Source organism: Anastrepha obliqua, chromosome 5 (genome assembly GCF_027943255.1).
Source record: "Anastrepha obliqua isolate idAnaObli1 chromosome 5, idAnaObli1_1.0, whole genome shotgun sequence".
Classification (NCBI taxonomy): Eukaryota; Metazoa; Arthropoda; class Insecta; order Diptera; family Tephritidae; genus Anastrepha; species Anastrepha obliqua.
In genome coordinates this window covers 74,600,676-74,619,272 of record NC_072896.1, presented here as the reverse complement: position 1 = coordinate 74,619,272, position 18,597 = coordinate 74,600,676, and the positions used below count along the sequence as shown (strand labels likewise).

Genomic DNA, 18,597 nt, shown 5'->3' with positions numbered 1-18,597 from the left:
AATAACATAATAGGTGGCGTTAACTAATACAAATGCTTCAATACAGTGAACAGTCCGTTAAAAATTTAGCCGTGAACAGAATTACAATGAGCGACGTATCGGCGCATGACATACGAGCGATTTGTGGTCGTCAAGATGTGTACATACTAAGTCACTCCCTTTGCACGGTGCATACTAGGGCATATATTTAGAAGTATTAGTAGCAATATTAGTTGAAGAGCACAAACTCATAAATGTATGCACATAAATACATATATAAGTATTAACAGAGCTCGCCAAAATCGCCAAATGCAGAGAAATGAGAACTAATTTATGCTGTGTTATGTATATTATATTATATAAAATGGAGTATCCAGCGAGCGACGGCGAAAATACGCTCTGGCGTTAACATTTTATTTACACATACATAAGTCACCTAATAACATTCTATAAATATTTGCAAATATGGTATATGTTGTTCGGCTTCTGTTTAAGCAGTTAGCTATCACGAACTCCATAAAATTGATAGTAACTACATAAGTCTCACAATATCTCAGCTGTCATCTATACGCATATGTAAGTGTTGAGTGCGGTATTGGACGGCGAGCCGGTCTCATTCATACGAGTATATGGTATCTCTCATTCAATTTTTCTTTGAGTGCTGCTTGCCCAATTTTTTACACTCCCATTTTATCTCAAATATTAACTGATCGTTAAAACAATTTTTACATAGGTCAAAATAAGAGCAACGGTACATAACCTGCTTTGCTAACAGCTGCCTAACAGTTGCTCAACAGTTAACAGAACAGCAGTGACTGAGAGAACTTCTCTGCTAAATGCGCATACCAACTAATGGCTCTTTAAGCCTTTGACCCACCGCTACAAGTATTCATTGCTGTAGCTCAATTTGTATGCTGTTATTTTTTATTACCTTGTTATCTTTTTTTATGGCTAGGAGATAGTTTAAAAAATGACGCCATTGTCACACTTTTGCATTTAACGATTACATGCATATGTATGTAAATGTACACACCATAAAGCAGTTTATACATATGTATGTATTTATGTATTTTCTATTGGATGTCATTTGAAAAGGCTCTTAATTGAATTAGCCGGCAAACAATAAATTGGCGTTTACCTTAAATGCATTGGAGATCTATCCATCAACTATGGTAATTAATGACTGGCTGCTTATTTGTTTATTTTCTCAGGCAATTAAATTTGAATGCGCAATGTGGGCTGACATCATAACTTAGTTCTGATCATTCGTGTATTTATATTTATGTATGTACTTCTGTATATTTGTATGAGAGGGAAAGTGTTTTGTATTGCAGTTAAGCGTATAAAGAATATGAAACTATGACCACTTGACCTTTGGTTGTGTCGTTTTGACCTTTAATGGAGTAATCGAAAAATTCGCAATTATGTTGCTAATAAATTTATTTAATATTTTTTGGACTCTGCTCAATGAGTAATTATCAGTATAAATTCTGTTAATATTTTTTCTATTATATTTTATTATATTATATTACATTATATTTTATGTGCATATGAATTTAATATATGTATTTACCTATTATTTTTTTAAGTTAAATAGTTCTAATCCCTTTAATCCTCCCTTATTTTTCAGTCAAAATATGAAATATATTAATTTTTATAAATGGTCACCTTGCTACGTATATTATTTACAAATTCATCAAAGAACTTTGGTGAACATTAATTTTAGATAATATCTCTATTTTTAGACGCTTTCGGAGCTTTTTTTTCATTTCAGGCGCTATATAATAACCAACAAATTAAGGGTCTTTCAAAAGGCCCGCCTAGATGTTGTTTTAAAATAACACATGAAAAAAATTCGGATAATTTAAACTTTCACTATTTTCATTCAAAATACGACTCTTAACATTTATGTACAATACGACTCTTAACAATTATGTACATGTGAAAAATTACATAATTTAAATGTCCACGTCTATAGGTAATATCAGCCCAACAGTCGATTCATGAATGCCTAATTGCTGAGAACGTCCAAATATTGATATTTAAGGTTGTTCAACAGCACTTTGCACTACAGCAGGAATATTCTCAATAGCCTTTATTTTTCTATCCACGACAATAGTTTTAAGGTGTTGTTATGCCGTGTACTCATTACAGACAAACTTTTATAAGTTTCCTAGTTTATAAAGCTTTCTGCATAGTTAGATGGGAAAACTGATTTAAATATTTAATGATCACATAAAAGGTCCCGTTAAGCAACCCTGTAACAAGCATGTCAACTTGTTTGTAATACTTCAACACAGATTGGCAGCTGTTGTAAAACTATTTTTAACCCCTATGTTAACATACTGATGTATGTCAATATATGTATATGTATGTGCTTGCGACCATTCCAGTTTCTAGGAAGCTCAAACTAAAAATGGTTCTATAATAACGAAAAGGGGTAGACAAGAGAAGTATAATGAATTTATTATTATTATTACTTTTTATTTTTTTTTTCAATAAAAAGCTTTTTCAAAAAATGCAATACTTCTATTTTTTTAAATTGCAGTTAGTTTAGTTATACCAAATGACTTAAGAGGGTCGAGGGTTGATTTCAAGTTCTACAATGGAAAGTGAGAAGAGAGTTCATGTGCCTAGCAATTTAAGGAAGCCAAGGCCATGGCAGAAAGGCTCACTCAAAAAATCACTCTACTGGGGCTTACCCGGACTAAGAGTCCTATTGCGGTTTAGGTTAAGTTCCGCTTAATTCTACAGAATTAGTGTCGCTCCACTTTGGATTTCTTAAGGCATTTTTTCATGTGTTCGGTGCGGTGAAACGAAATCATCTCTATAGCTAAAAAAGATCTTAATCGAATGAAAGCATCTAGCAGGCAAATCACGCGGATATCGCAACATATCGCAATAATTTGGATCTTTAAACCAACGCCACTTCATTTAGTTCAACATAGGCAGGAATGACTTTGAAAATAGTAAAATGCTATCAAGTCGCCTACATTGTTAATTCAATCGTAAATTGCGACAAAATTTCAGAATTGAATAGGGCAGTAAAGCAGTCTGATATTTCTGCAGGTTATCTCTTGCGGCCGCCGTAGTCGAATGGATTGGTGCGTGGCTACCATTTGGAATTCAGAGAGAACGTAGGTTCGAATCTCGGCGAAACACCAAAATTAAGAAAAATTTACTACTTCCCGAGTATTTCTCAGGCGGCGTGTCACGCTATGAGTCTTTGTGCGAATGCTAATACTCCACGAGCTGTGAAATAAAAATACTCTTTGGTCTTAAAAGCTCAATACTTTAACACCACACTTGCACATCCAACTTCTCGAGATCCGAGGGCCTATAGGCAGGAAGGAATGTAAAGGAAAGTAAGAGAAGATAGATTGGATAGGCAACTGAAACAACACTAAGAGATCCTCCTTTGCAGTAAACTAGTATTTGCTGCTATGAATAGCAGGGGGTAGAATAGTAAAAGTAGGAAGAAAAGTTCTGCAGCCATACAGCGGAATAACGCCAGGCAAAATATAATACTTGCAATGAGGGATGTGCTAACTTCACCTGGCAACTAAGGGAGTTGATGGTTAATGCGTGACGTTGAAACTCAAATATGTATTTTACTTGAACTTGAACTAGGTTCCAAAGCTCAAAAGAATACCTTAACTTAAGATGGTTCGCTATCGCCAAGTATGAAAAACTGACTTACACTAAATATTGTGAACAAAAAAATGCACAAAAGTGTAAATATATAAACACTAGAATGGTGCATGAACAAAAAATGTTTGGTTCTTGATGACTGGAGGATGGCCGAACGACGACTGAGTTACGGCTACGTTAACCGCTTCAAAAGCTAATACCAAAGCCTGCTAAATCATGTCGGCGTTGCAGTGAAGCGTGAGCCAAATTACTAAATCTTTGTCCCGCGAGAGCAGGATAGCTAAGGGGAAAGTACTCACATAATTCCACCTTATACTCCATGTAGCTAGCGCAAAAAGGACTCGAAGTAATGCCGAGTCTCACAGCATGCATAAAAAAATAAATATTTGGCGCACACACTTCTGTCAGATGTTTAGGCACCCACAAAATTCGAGAACTTATGCTTTGTTATCTCAGAAGCTTCCTCGAGCGCCTCCAATTCACGCGCGGCCAGAAGAATCCGGCGATCTTGCAAGTTTGTGTACTACCCCAGCACACGCATAGTTCGTGCGAAGCTCACCTTTCTAGAAGCAGACCACCATCAAAGGTATCCCGATTCTCTCATTTCGCGGGGAAACTACCTCACAGGCTCCCTGTCTCATGCCACTCATATTCTGAATATGAGCCAAACACGCTTTTGTACTTTCTAAAAAAAATTTGAGCTCAATCAATTCTAAGTTCTAGGGAAGATGTAGAAAGGGAGTTCACGCTAAGATAATCCGCTTCATCAGAGCCCTTTACGAGAACTCCAAACTGGCAGTGCTTCACAACAGTAACATCTGCGTCCCATTCACCATCAACGCAGGGGTAAGGCACGCTTGCCCGGCGCATCAGATGAAGATGTCAACTGTAGGGTAAACAAAGCAAGGGCGGCGTTCGGGCGAATGCATAAAGTATGGGCGAGCCCCCAAATCTGCAGGCGCACAAAAATGCGAAAATTCAGGTCATGTTTGAAATCAGGTTTGTTATACGGAAGTGAAACATGGCTGGTCTCCAACACCATCACACAAAGGCTACAATATTTCGTCAACAAATACCTCCGCATCATCTGCAGAATATTCCGGCCAAATACCATCAGCACGAACACGCTGTGGAGATTAACGAATGGGGAGCCCATCCTATGGCAAATCAAACGCAGATTGTCGCGATGGATAGTTAACACGCTTAGAAAACCACCAGCTAGCATCACGAGAATGGCACTGAACTGGAACCCGCAAGAAAGTAGTGGTCGCGGTCGGCCAAAGATCATTCGCCGGAGGTCGATGTTGCACGAACTAGCAGATACCGATATCATATGCGACGGCGCAAAAACAACAACACAGAACCGTGCAGGATGGAAGAGTCTTGTCGAAGCCCTATGCTCCCGAGCGGTGTGAACACGGATATAAAAAAAACAGTCCGCCCATTTACCTTGGAGTGTATATAAAACTATTTTATTTCCTTGCATATATCTCCACTATATTTACGTATCAAATAAATAGAGACAATTTATTTGTTACTGATAGCTATAATGTAGTGTAATTATTGCTGGTAACAGAAATGAAAATGTTAAATTACCGACTACTTGTATTTTCACATTCCATAAGTAAACTTTACAGGCCCCTTAATTTCTTTACAATAGCAGGTTTTCGCATAAAGCTCGCGAACTGCCAATTAACTTCGATGTGTGTACTTATACGTACCATATTTATTTATCTGCACATCATTACGTACTTAATTATACGTTTTGTGTAACCTTGGCAATGAAATGCAAATTTCGAAAGCCCAAATATTTTGTTGTGCGAAAATTCATTTACACAGCAGATTAGATCAGCACTCAGCACACACCACTCGTTTGTTTGCAAATACTTTTAGATCATATCGCTTTTATACATATAATTTTACATATCCATATCCATATGTACACATTTATTTAGCAACCGCAGTAAACCACACTTTTTGTACAAGATTAAATAAAATTCTGAATGCTTTTGTATGTAAGTCAGTGTCCCTATTCCCCATCTGTTGAGCTCGCTGCAGCTGATGCTGGATCGGAAGTGAGAAAATATTTTAAAAATTAAGCCGCAATATTTACTTAAGTAAGTATGTATACATGTATAAGCAAATATTTTTCACTAAGCACCCACAAGTGTTGGTGTAAAAAAAAAATATATGTGTGTATATAGCACCTTGATCAAAAAGTTCCCGGAACAATCGCCAAGTGAAGATCTAAGTCATCTGATTTGAGTTCATTTTTTTAGGTTGCCACATCTATTCCTACCAAAATTGTATCGCCCTTGCTTGACATTGTAAAAGTTACGCCGTCTTGAGTAAATCCACCTCAGCGATTTTTACAGTTTTAAGAATGGATTTGAATTTGCAACAAGGAGTTTGTATTAAATTTTGCATTGAAAATGGATTTAATGGTGCGAAATGTTGAGAAACTATTTCAGTGGTGATTCTTTAAAGAGCCGTTTACGAGAGCCATGAATGCTTCAGAAGAGATCATGAGTCCATCGAGGATGACGAACGTAGTGGCAGGTCATCGACATCGAAAATTGATGAAAAGTGAAGGAAAAGTTGATAACACCGTAAAGTAACCATCAGAGAGTTGGCAGAAAACTTAAATATTGCTTATGGATCCGTTCAGGGCATTGTATATGTAGTTAATAGTGTTGAGCAAAGTTGATCTTATTTTTATGAAAAAAGTGGCCGCGTTGGGTATCGCCAAAAGCATAACTTCCAAGGCAGAATCCCACCCAACATTCATTAAACTCATCATTACTGGAGATTCAGGCGAGTGAGTGAAGAGCTCTAAATGAACCAAGACCAAAAATGAAACCTGAATATTACGTTTCTATTACCCCTTTCATGTTGTAGCAGTTAATTCCATTTATTTTTATTTTGCGCCCATTACTAGAACAGCTAATGAAATTAATAAAATCTATATAATAGAAAACTAGATTTTGATTTATCCATACTAATGGCCTCATTTTGGGATTACTTCCCATTATTCATAATAAAAACTTTGTGTACTTAGCCATTAAGAAGCTAATCAGTAAGATGTTTGGTAATCATAGACTTAATAAAGAAATTAAATGAAATATTAATTTTTTTTTGTTGCCAAAGGTAGATAGATAAAAATTGTATTCGGTCCTTAAGGAGTTAGGGGTAGTGAGAATTCTCAAAAAACTGATTTTGTTTTTTTGCATTTTCTTAAATTATAATATCTTAACAATATTGTGTGAAGTATTTGAAGTGAGTCCGACGAATACCTTTGAAGTTACTCAACAATTAACAAAGGGCGCTCCGGAGCGTTCGCAAAACTTTAAATGCGTTTTTCTCAATTTTTCTCAAGATTTCAATAAAATGTATACTGCTTTTGAAAAACATAAAAAACTCGTGCCTGACCGAAGGATTTTTTTTCAAAAATTTCGATTTTTTTTAAACAATTAATCGTCGGTTTTTTCTCGAAAAGGTGAAAAGGTACAAGATCATCTATTAATAAAACTAAGTCACCGCAAGGGACTTCTGAAGAAACATGATCCACACAAACAGCAATAACTTTTACAATTATTAATTTTTTTTGTTGAAATTTTGCTACAGTCAAGTCGAAACATAATGTATTAATGTTATCTTTTTATTATTGACAAATAAAGCTATTGACTAGGAAAAAAAAATAATATTGAAAAAATTATTTTTCCGGGCCTCTGACTACCTCTAACCCCTTAAACTAACTAATTTAGACCGTTGTCGGTCCATTGTAATACCACAGTAGCAGTTTACATGCTACTCCTCGGTAAACAACTTTATTTTAAGTGTAAGCCCATTAATCTGGCTGATACTTATATCCCTAAAGTCATCAGTATCATTCAAGATCGATGAACCAAAGTATCTAAACCTACTGGCATGCTAAGTGGGGCAGTCGCAAAAAAGATGTCCGACCGTCATGTCATTATTGCTGCTTCAACAATAGTCGAAATGAGGCACATTCAATATTTGAGCATGTCGACCTAGGAGACAGTGATCTGTAATCAAAACTACTAACTTAGAGACGTTTTTACTTCACCGATTGAGTAACGCCTTTGAGTACCTGAATCTCCATTCTGGTCCAATTCTTTTTATAGCAGTACATGACAGACTGTCCACCCATCTCGTGTTGGCTGGAGTGACAAAGCTACTTGCACCACGCAGTTTCCTCGTTTAGAAGGGTATACCTAGAATCTCCATATCAAGAGGGCGGCGAGTGGTAGTGCCCCCGCTCGCTAATTTGTTTGTCTTACAATTCCCTAATATGTCACTATGCCCTGGCACTCATATCAGAAGATATATAGATTTCTCTAAAGGTAGTCACATTTGTGTCTAACCAGACAGCTACCTCATTAATGGCTAGAATTTCAGCCTTAAATGCGCTACAGTGCGAAGCGACGATATACTCAATTAAATACTTAATGCATAATTAAAAATATATGGTACGGGTATACCGTTTTAATGGTTTACAACATAAATAGAAATAAATTAAAAGTCATGAATAAATCGTTTCGAAATCGGTACAAATCTGGTCTTCTTCGGACTAGTTCGATTTCAGTCACAAAACGCACTTTTACTGACTAGTTTGGTATTTCACCACAGGAACTATACATGCAGATGTGCATATATAATATATTCGTACATGTATAGATATACATACATAATTATTTGTATGCACAATATTACCCCTTTTACGCGAAATCGAGTGGATGTCGATATTTGTGGTAGCCAAAAATAAAACTATGCAGATATTTCTATTTGTATAAAAATATTTATCTATTGACGTTGGCGAAAACCACCAAAATACACCAATAAACGATGTGATGAGTGAATCAGCTAATCAACAGCCGTGCAGGAAAGGCCCGCCTAAGCCAATGGGCGCCGTGGTCGCAATGGCGAATCGATTAAATTTCCGCTGAACATTTATGAATAAAATAAAAGCATAAAACGCGAGCGTAAATGAATTTAATTAACATTTATGACAGCATAAGTAAATATTTACTTTACATTTTCGCAACGATTTTTATTATTATTTTATTCATTAGACAATTGTGAGTGCAATTTAAGAAATTATTTGAACAATTTTAGGCGTCGCCAAGCAATTGGCGGCGAGATTTTGCTCGGCATATCATGCAGTTATATGCATACATACATACGTATGTATATATTATATACTTATATTGCACATTTGTATAAATACATAGAGAAGTGTTAAATACATACACATTTTCCATATGTGCGCACACACACCTACATTAGGCCGGGTCGATTTGTGGGGAGGCAAAAAAATCGCCCATTGCTCTGTGAAAATCATATTCTAGGGATCAAAATAAGAAACTTTGCCGAAGGAACCATACCTCTAAAACGAATTCTGATGTCCCCCAATTTGGGTCGAACTTTTTAGTTTCTTTTCTCATGTAAAGGCCAAAAATGGTGATATTTTCAAATTATTGTATGGGGAACCCCCCAGGGGAGTTCCAGGGGGTGTGCCACTGGCATGGGTGGATCGGCCGTCCAAAGTTAGTGGGGGTCGGTCATACATTTGGACTCGATTGGAGCACTCTAAATGGGTCAAAGTGGGATTTTTCGTTCGACCCAAATTGGGGGACAGAATTCGTTTTAGAGGTATGGTTCCTTCGGCAAAGTTTCTTATTTTGATCCCTAGAATACGATTTTCACAGAGCAATGAGCGATTTTTAAATCGACCCGCCCTAACCAACATACATGAGTACGTACCTAAAATTTGCTTACGCGCTTGTGTAAGGAAATCAGTGTATTTTAATATAAAGAAAATCTATATATATTTTTAGAAATAGTTGCTAGTGCATACATATGTGCCCCATTGTACAATAGCGTAGCAGCTATGCGTGGGCGTGTACGTCTTCCTTTAGCAATAAATTCTATTTGTCGTTATTTTTGTATATTTTTGAATTTCTCTCAAGGATTTAAAGCTTTGTGCGAGCAGTGTACAATAATTAATCTTTTGACGACATCAAAGTCTTTGTGGCCTAGGTCAAATCTTGAAGAAACATATAGATACATATGTATATATGCATATGTACAGACATACAGCGTACGCGTGTTATTCCATGAGTTGTGTGTTGTGTATAGTTTGTCATTACTAGACAAAAATAAGCAACATATGTTTGTCCGTAAGACATATTAAATTATGAACACAAGCTTCGCATCAAAAAGACTTGATTTAAAGAAAATGAAAATCAAATATTTCCATACTCTAATTAATGGAATATAATCTTCTAGTTTTTCTTGTATGAAATTGCTTTGTCATAGCGCCGGGTGTAGCGTATATTTCTGAAATTGAAGCAATCTGACAAAATAGGTAATAAATAGTCTTATGATGCTAACAAATAACAGTTGTGCGAAATTTTCCAAGTCCTCGGAAATTTTTGTATCAGAAATAAAATGCTCTTTTTTACCATGACTTTCTGGTTTTAACGTTTCCTCAGAGACTTTGGCATTTAGCCCCACAATTTAGTAAATGTATGAGTGCTAAGAATGAAATCGTATTATTTTCAAAATTCATTGAACAACCTAAAATTTAAAAAAATATATTGATATTTTCTTTGCTTATTTACGTATCTATTTATTTATTTAGTCTATTTATTTATTTATTCATTTAGTTTATTTATTGATTTTGGCCATCAAGTTATTCAGTTAAGCTCAAGGCAGGATGTTGTTTAAAAATCACTAAGCATTTCAAGAAGTATAGATTATTTGTGTTTTTCTCTAAAATTGTTTTCAACCGATTAACCTAAAAATTGGTATGCATCTTCTCAAACAAGTTACACAAGTGGGCCCAAAATGTCAGTGAAACACTAAAATTGAGAAAAAGTTTTTTCTAATAGCGTCGCCACTCGGCAGGCAATGGAAAACTTCCGAGTGTATTTCTGCCATGAAAAAGCACCTCATGAAAAATATCTGGCGTTCGGACTCGGCTTGAAACTGTAGGTCCCCCCATTTGTGGAAGAACATCAAGACGCACGCCACAAATAGGAGGAGGAGCTCGGCCAAACACCCAAAAAGGGTGTACGCGCCAATTATATATATATATATTTTTATGTATGTATATCAGAAAATTTATATTTTTTGCAAATGGCACCGTAAGTCAATCATATTTGATACTTGTAAACTTGAGAGCGAATGGGTCTAGTGATGAACGAGGACAAACTGAAGTACCTCCTGTTATCAAATAAACAGTCGGCGCAGTCGCTTATTGGCACCCACATATCACTGTTGACAATTATGATTTTGCGGTTGTAACAGACTTCGTTTATCTAGGTACCAGCATTAATACCAATAACAATGTCAGCCTTGAAATCCAACGTAGAATCTCTCTTACGAACAAATGCTACTTTGGACTAAGTAGGCAATTGACTAGCGAATAAAACGAACCCTCTCAGCGAATAAATCGTCTTATACATAGTATTGCGACATTGACATAGTGCAGCGATCCAGCGGCTCTGTTGGCTGAGGCATGTCGTCGGAATGGATGCAAATGCTTCGACTTTAAGCGTAGATAAGAAGAAGAGGCCTCCTCTTCAGGTGGAGAAGGACTTGGCTTCCTTTGGTTTTTCCAACTGGCGCCGGTTAGCACGAGAAAGAAACGACTGGCGCTTTGTTGAGCTCGGCCAAAATTGCGTAAGCGGTTATCACGTTAATCAAGAAGTAGAAGAAACTAGCCAACATCAGTATACAAATATACCAGCAATGGAGTGCGTAAAGGTCAAAATAAAGATTTCCATCACGCAAAATCATGTTTTTCTAACTAAAAAAGTTATTCAAAAACAAAATTGAATGTTTAATTTTGTGCCACCTGAGTACCGTGAAATATTTTCCACTAGTTAATTTAAGATTCTGCTATACATTTAAAATTTTTTATAAATCCGTTTCAATAAGTTTTTTACAAAAAAAATGTATTTAACTTTATTTGTCTGGAAACGGCCACTTCACACTGTATATAACTTTTCGAGTTATATTCGAATGCCTTGGGCTAATTGTTTCGATCTTTATGATCCAAGAGTTTTCGGGATATCGTTATTACAATCCCGGAATTCCGAAATTAGGATATTCTTTAATTTTCAACAGTTTCACTCGAAAAAATTGCATACCTAAATAATAAATAAATGGGTTTTAAGTTTACTTTTTATATGAAGGGAAAATTATTTCATTACTATAATAATAAAACAAAGAAAAAAGTGTCAGCTTGGTACTAGTGAGGCTTTAGGCTCATTTGATCAATTTTTTTTAACAGCCAATTTTTTGTTTTTGGCATATTTGTTGCAAACACTCCAGTAATTTTGCGTACAAATGCCTAGAAAATCAGAGGAAAACTGAGGGAGTTATACAACTTCGACAAAAAAAATTTAGCCAGGGCCATTGGTTAGGCCTTAGGGTGCGGCCAGAGTGAACGCTGATGCCGAGCCGAGCCGAGCCGAGCTTATTGACGCTTATTTTCATGCGAGAAGAAAATTTGTAGAATATATAACACAGTGAATGCGAGAATCAGCGCTGAAATTTTGTTTATTCCATGTGTTTTGCTCTTATGTCATTTAATTTTGTTGTTCATTTGTGTTTATAAAATTGCTGTACACGGTAATGGATTCATCTGATGAAGAGTATTTTGCTTCTCCTAGTGTGATTAATGCAATTATTAACACAAAAGAGTTTGGAAAACATCCAATTACACTAAAAAGGAATGAATTTGGTGAATTTCATCATTTATATAATGATTTATATTAAATTTATTTCGTGGAGGGAGCCTGAGAAACGGCTACCCCACTCCATTGGCCAGTTTTTTTTTCGATTTTCGTGGTGTGGTGCACTATGAATTCCTTCCACCTGGCCAAACTGTTAATAAGGAATATTGTTTAAGCGTTATACGTCGTTTACGTGAAGCAATTCATCTAAAAAGACCAGAATTATGAGCCAACAACTCTTGGTTTTTGCATCATGATAATGCACCGTCTCACACTGCACTCGTTCTTCGTGACCATTTCGCCAAAAATTCCACGCATATCGTTCCGCAACCACCATATTCGCCTGATTTGGCTCCGTGTGACTTCTAGCTATTCCCAAAACTCAAGAGGCCACTCCGGGGATCGCGTTTCGAGTCAATTGAGGAGATAGAAGCTGAATCGAAGAAGGTGCTGATGGCCATTACCGGAAATGGACTATTTGGCATGTTTCGGGGATTGGAAAAATCGTTGGCATAGGTGTATTTTATCGAGAGGGGATTATTTTGAAGGGGATGAAATTGATTTACAAGAATAAAGATTTTTCATTTTACAACCAAATTCACCTTACTTTTTGCCCACAGGTAAAAAAAGAAAATATTAATCCTGGCAATCCTAATAAGGATAATGGAAAACTTTTATCAAATTATTGTATTGTCATCGGTCCTTGATAGGTGTGCAAAATTTCAAGTCGATCAGATTTTTAGAAGCCAGTGAAAATTAAGCTCAAAGATTCCGTTACATGCATACATACATACATACATACATACATACAACCCGACCTAATAAAAGTGTGTTAAAAACACAACTGCACTCTAAAAAGTAAACATCAACAATCGAAAAAAGCGAGCAAAACGCTTTGAAACTGTTTTCTCGCACTCTCTCTCTCTCGCTCTCTGCTCTTGTCGGCGCTCACTGTGTTATACACAAGCTTATTTGTATTGACTTGTATGTAACCAGTTTTATCGCACTGACAATCTCGGCTCGGCTTTCAGCGTTCACTCTGGCCGCACCCTTAGGCTCATTTTACCGATTTCAAACAAAAAAAATTGTTGTGTTTAAAAAAATTTAACGCTTCCGTAATTTTGTGTAAAAATTTCAAGCAAAATCAGAGGAAAACTGAGGGAGTTATACAACATCGACTATACTTTGAGCGACCACCTGCGCTAGAAAACTGCTTGCCCATAATTTTTCTAAAAATTGTGAATAAATTTATCAAAAATAAACGAGAATTTTGAGCCACAAAAATTCAAGGGCCTAGAAGTTTTTTGCATCTCCCATTTATATGATTTGTCAGAAATTCGTACTGTAGTGAGAACGGCGACCGTGATTAGATTTGGAGAACCAAAGAAACACGGCGTCCAGAAAGAGTGCTTCAAAAGTCGAAGTGAGTTGATCGGAACGTTGTTGTTGGTTTATCCCTAAATGCTTGGTTTAATCGAAAGTCATAGAAAATATCACGCGAACATGTTTTTATTGTTGTTGTTTCAAGTTCTTTATCTCATATTAAATTCAAATAATTACAATGACATAATAATAAATAACAGAACGTATGATTATAACATAAGTTGTCAGTCGGGGGTATAATAAATAAAAAGATTATTTTAGAACATATTTAATTTTTTTTTCAACGTTACTTATTCAAAAGCTAATCCTAAAATGAAAATATAAATTAATCAGTACACAACAAATAACAAGCAGATTACGAGAATTCATTAAGAAGAATCTCCCTGTATTTGAGGCAGTTAGATAAGAATTTGTACAAAGCTTTATAATCACTACCGTTCAAAATCATTTTTATATATAAGATAACCAATTTATTTTCACCAAAATGTTCACAATGAAAATTTGCATAGACAGGACAGGTACCAATGACGCGTTGAATATTTTCTGGGAGATCCAAGTCATTGTACAAACTGGACAAGCGGTAAAAGTTGTTTTTTTTAAGTCCTTGCATTTAGATCAAGAAGCCCTCCGCTAGCACGAAAGTTCAAACTTATAGCATAAGCAAACAAGTAATCACTGAAATAGTTGATAATTGTAAGTAATCGGCTCGGATACAAATCATGAAATGTAAATTTTTCCGCTGAGTTTAAAAATACCGAGAATTCTTTGACTATAAACTGCGGAATATTTGTAGAAGACAAAACGTTCCATTTTTTACAAAAATGTTCACAATTTGATTCCATTTTTCAGATTAATTTTCTATATAATCCGTCAAATTTTTTTGTTGTTACAACCATTTGAGAATAACCACGGTTTCTTGAGTTCATGTCGATTATTTTGAAAATGATAAACCGCCTTTGCATTAATGCGAAGCTCTTTTCATCAGGACAATGCCCAAGCCTACAATTTCGCAGTCGCAGTAGCAAAATTGCATGAATTACGAACTAACGAATTGCTTCCTCATCCAGCATAATCTGGTTTAGACCCCTGTGAATATTTATTGTTTCCAAATATAAAGAAATGGCTTGACGATTAGAGACTAGAGTCGAGTAGAGTAGAGTAGAGAATGAAGAAATCATGGGCGAAGTCCTCGAAAAATCGTATTATTTAGAGGTCATCAATAAATTGGGGAAGTGTCTGATGAAGCGTATGGGGCTTAGACTATTATGAGAAATAAAACTTTTATTGCCATAAAGTGTTCCTTTTTTTCATCTTTCAGATACATATGGACCCACCCTCGCACCTAAATTTGCGCTTTTGAATTTCCTCTGGGTATACGAAAATTATTTAAACCGCAATTGTAAACATTTTTATCGCATCACGTATTTACTTAAGCGTTTTTCTTAACAATAATTTTTCTGTCAGCATTAAAAATAGCCCAAAAAATATGAAAATACTTTTTATCTAAATCTTAAAAGCTTAATCCAGTAATTACTTAATTTCGTACTTATACTCAGCGCTATAGCCGTTTTTGCCATTTTTTATCAATTTTCCTTTGTATCTGTTCGAATTTTATTTAGACGTCTTTGCGAATTGTCTCTTTCGAAAATAAAGAAATGACATAATGTCGCAATTAAATACAAAGGTTTTGGCATAAAAATGTATTTGCATGTCTGAAAATTTGGCAGGGGTAAAAATTGCATCATTACCTAGTGCCCATGAATAACAACAAGTACATACATACATACTTGCATACATACAGATAAGCACTTTCTACGTGTATATATAATATATACGAGTACATATGAATATCAGCCATTCGTCAGCAATTTGTATGCCGCAAAAACTGAAATGAAAAAATTTAAAAGTTCAGCGTTGAATGCAAATTACCATTGACTAGGAAACAATTCCTTTAAATAAGATAAAGGGTGTTCCAAAATACATATTCCATTTACGTGGTAAAAAAATATGAAGACGACTAAAAATGCATGACTATTAAAAAGTGTAGAACCGGCGTGCTCTGCAAGGCCTAGAGAAGTAAATATTATAAATTTGAACTTAATGCGATATTAACGATACTTAAAGCCAAAATTTCATGGTGTTCAGAACAAAAAGTTAAATTAGTGTTTGTAACCTTCTAAAGCCCCTTTTCACGCGAGTGTGAAAAGATGAGCCTAAGCTAATAAATTACAGCCTATCCTTCCCTAAGCAAATCTAAGGAGCGAGCACTTCCCTTGGGCGAACATTTTGTCCTATAACAAGTCTTAGATGTAGGAACAAATAGTAATCGAACCACCCCTTATTGGTGTCCAAATAAAAGTACGCAAGGTATTCAAAGAAGATAGCAATGTCGCTTGAGAAGGTGAAGGGATTCAACTGCGCTGCAGCTGCGAAAAAATAATTTGATGAGCAGCTCAACCACTTGATGTAATAACGTCTAATTGTACAAGTACAAGTGCTGAGCCAAACCAATCCGACATCCGCGAACCGCTATCCCGCTCTCTGTGAATTTAACAGAGTGCACTTTTGAGTTCACGTAATAAGTGGAGATTTATTGCACTGTTTTTAATTCGTATTTTTCTTTGTCCACTTTGTCACAATCCGTAATCTATATACGATTCTTAGAACAAGTCGAAGATCAATCAAGGGGAACTCGAGATTTAAACCTCTCTTCATTGAAAGAGAAATTACAGATTTAGATCTTTTTTACTTCATCAATTTTAGATCTTTTCTACTTCAAAATTACAGATTTAGATATTTTTTACTTCTCAAAAACTTCCACCAAGAATCTCGATCATTTGTAGACGTCATCCAATTTTTCATTCAAAAAATCTTGACGTTGTCATTGACTGTATCACTCAAGGTTTTCCTTGGGCGACCCTTTTTATAAGGCATATACAGCTTACTATTTTAGATCTATTTTGCAATTTCATTCGGGTCCATCGTCAACATGTTAGCCCACTTTTTTTATTTATCCATTAATAAGTGGATCAACACTGCTATCCAAAACGTGAACCTCAAGACCTATCTACTGACTGCTAGTACAAAAACTTAAACACCTTGAAGTACCAAATAATAGGAACATTTTGTCTAATAGCCGTAGCCGCTCTGCAAGAAATAACAAACATCCAAGTGCATTTCTGTTATGAAAACAAGTTCCTCCTAAAAACCAGTGATTTTCGGAGACGGCAAAAAGCTACAGCTCACTCTACTTTTAGGAGAACATTGAAGCAGCAGTTCAGCAAAGGATGCTTGTTCCTACTACCTATATTTATCTATGTTCTAAATATGAGCCAAATCGGTCAACTTGATTTTCTTAAATATCTCGTTACCAGCGCCACCTCGGAGAAATGGATTATAACAAATTTTAAAAGTCATTGAAACAGTTGTTGCTGAAATTGTTGATGAAAGTGGTTCGAATTTTCGATAAGTGCTCCAGCAATCTTCTAACACAGAAAATTGCCAACGGAGACACAAAAAGCGAGTTAGATTCGCTAAATGAATTATGAAGTTTGCCTCGGCAAGCAATGGCAAATCTGCAAATGTCAAGACGCACACCACAAATAGAAGTAGGAGCTCGGCAAAATACCCAATAAAGAGTGTAAACGCCGATTACATGTATATATGCAAATATATTTGTGCAGAAACAGAGCTGTATGAAAGAAACCTAATAAAAAAGCTAAAAATGTTTAGGCTAATTATCTTCCTCGGATCACCCTTTACATAAGCATATAAAGTGTACTAGGGTGGCTCAAACAAAAAATAGCATGTTTTTTCTTCATGGCTCAAATTTATTCCATGGCTAAAAAAAAGGGAGGCTTCTATTTTTAACTAATTTATTTTTTTAATATTTACACGTGCCGCCAACGTTTAGAAAATTATCGATATTATTTGATCTCCGCTTGTAATTTCTATTCATAAATAACTAAAAACTGATGTGCTATCCTTTATTAAAAAAATTTAGTTAAAAAATTTGTTATAGGGATCACGAAAAATCTCTAAAAACTAAAAAAAAATGCATGATTAAAACACAAAAATATTTTTCAGTTTTTTTCCTTTGGTCATCAAGCATTTGTGCAGCCACAAATACATCTACAAAGTGAGCTGCACAGAGGAAACTCAATAAAAAAAATTAAAATTTGTAGGGAAATTTTCTTCCTTACCCTTTACCCTGGCCTAAAAAGTGGGACTTATATTTCGTATTTATTTATTTTTTTTTTAATATTTTACCCGTGCCGCCAACGTTTTGAAATTGACGATTGCAAACATTTGGTATGAGATGTTTACAATTCTTATCTTTTAATTTTCCTTCATAAATAGCCAAAAAACGACGTGTTATGCTCAATTAATAAAAACAAATTATTTGCACTATTTTTATAGGGACCCCGAAAATCCCTTAAAATTAATGATTAAAGAACAAAAATATTTTTTTCGTTTTTTTTATTTTTGGCTTAAGAAATTTTTAATAACAAGAGAATGTGTTATTATTAAAGATATATGTATTAAAAAATTGTTACTCAATAAAAAATAACTCCCTAGTTTTTTTATATCAAGGAACTCTTTTTTGGGCTATCCTAATGTTCACATCGGTATATCTACATATCTTTATAACTATGCTATCACTTTTAAAATCTGTATTTAAACGAAAACAATAAATTTAACTCCCACCCATTGGCGCATAAGTATTGGAAATTCATTGAAAACGAAATTACGGTCCGCACTTATGTAGTGTTGCACTTAAAAATAGAATAAATTATGTGAAAAATAAACACAAAAATAA

General features: G+C 35.2%; 1 protein-coding gene across 2 annotated transcripts in view; it reads right to left on the bottom strand.

The window, feature by feature from the left end:
- LOC129247419 (muscle-specific protein 300 kDa) overlaps positions 1–18,597 on the bottom strand; it is a 290,571-nt gene that overhangs the window by 258,266 nt on the left and 13,708 nt on the right. The window lies entirely within an intron of this gene.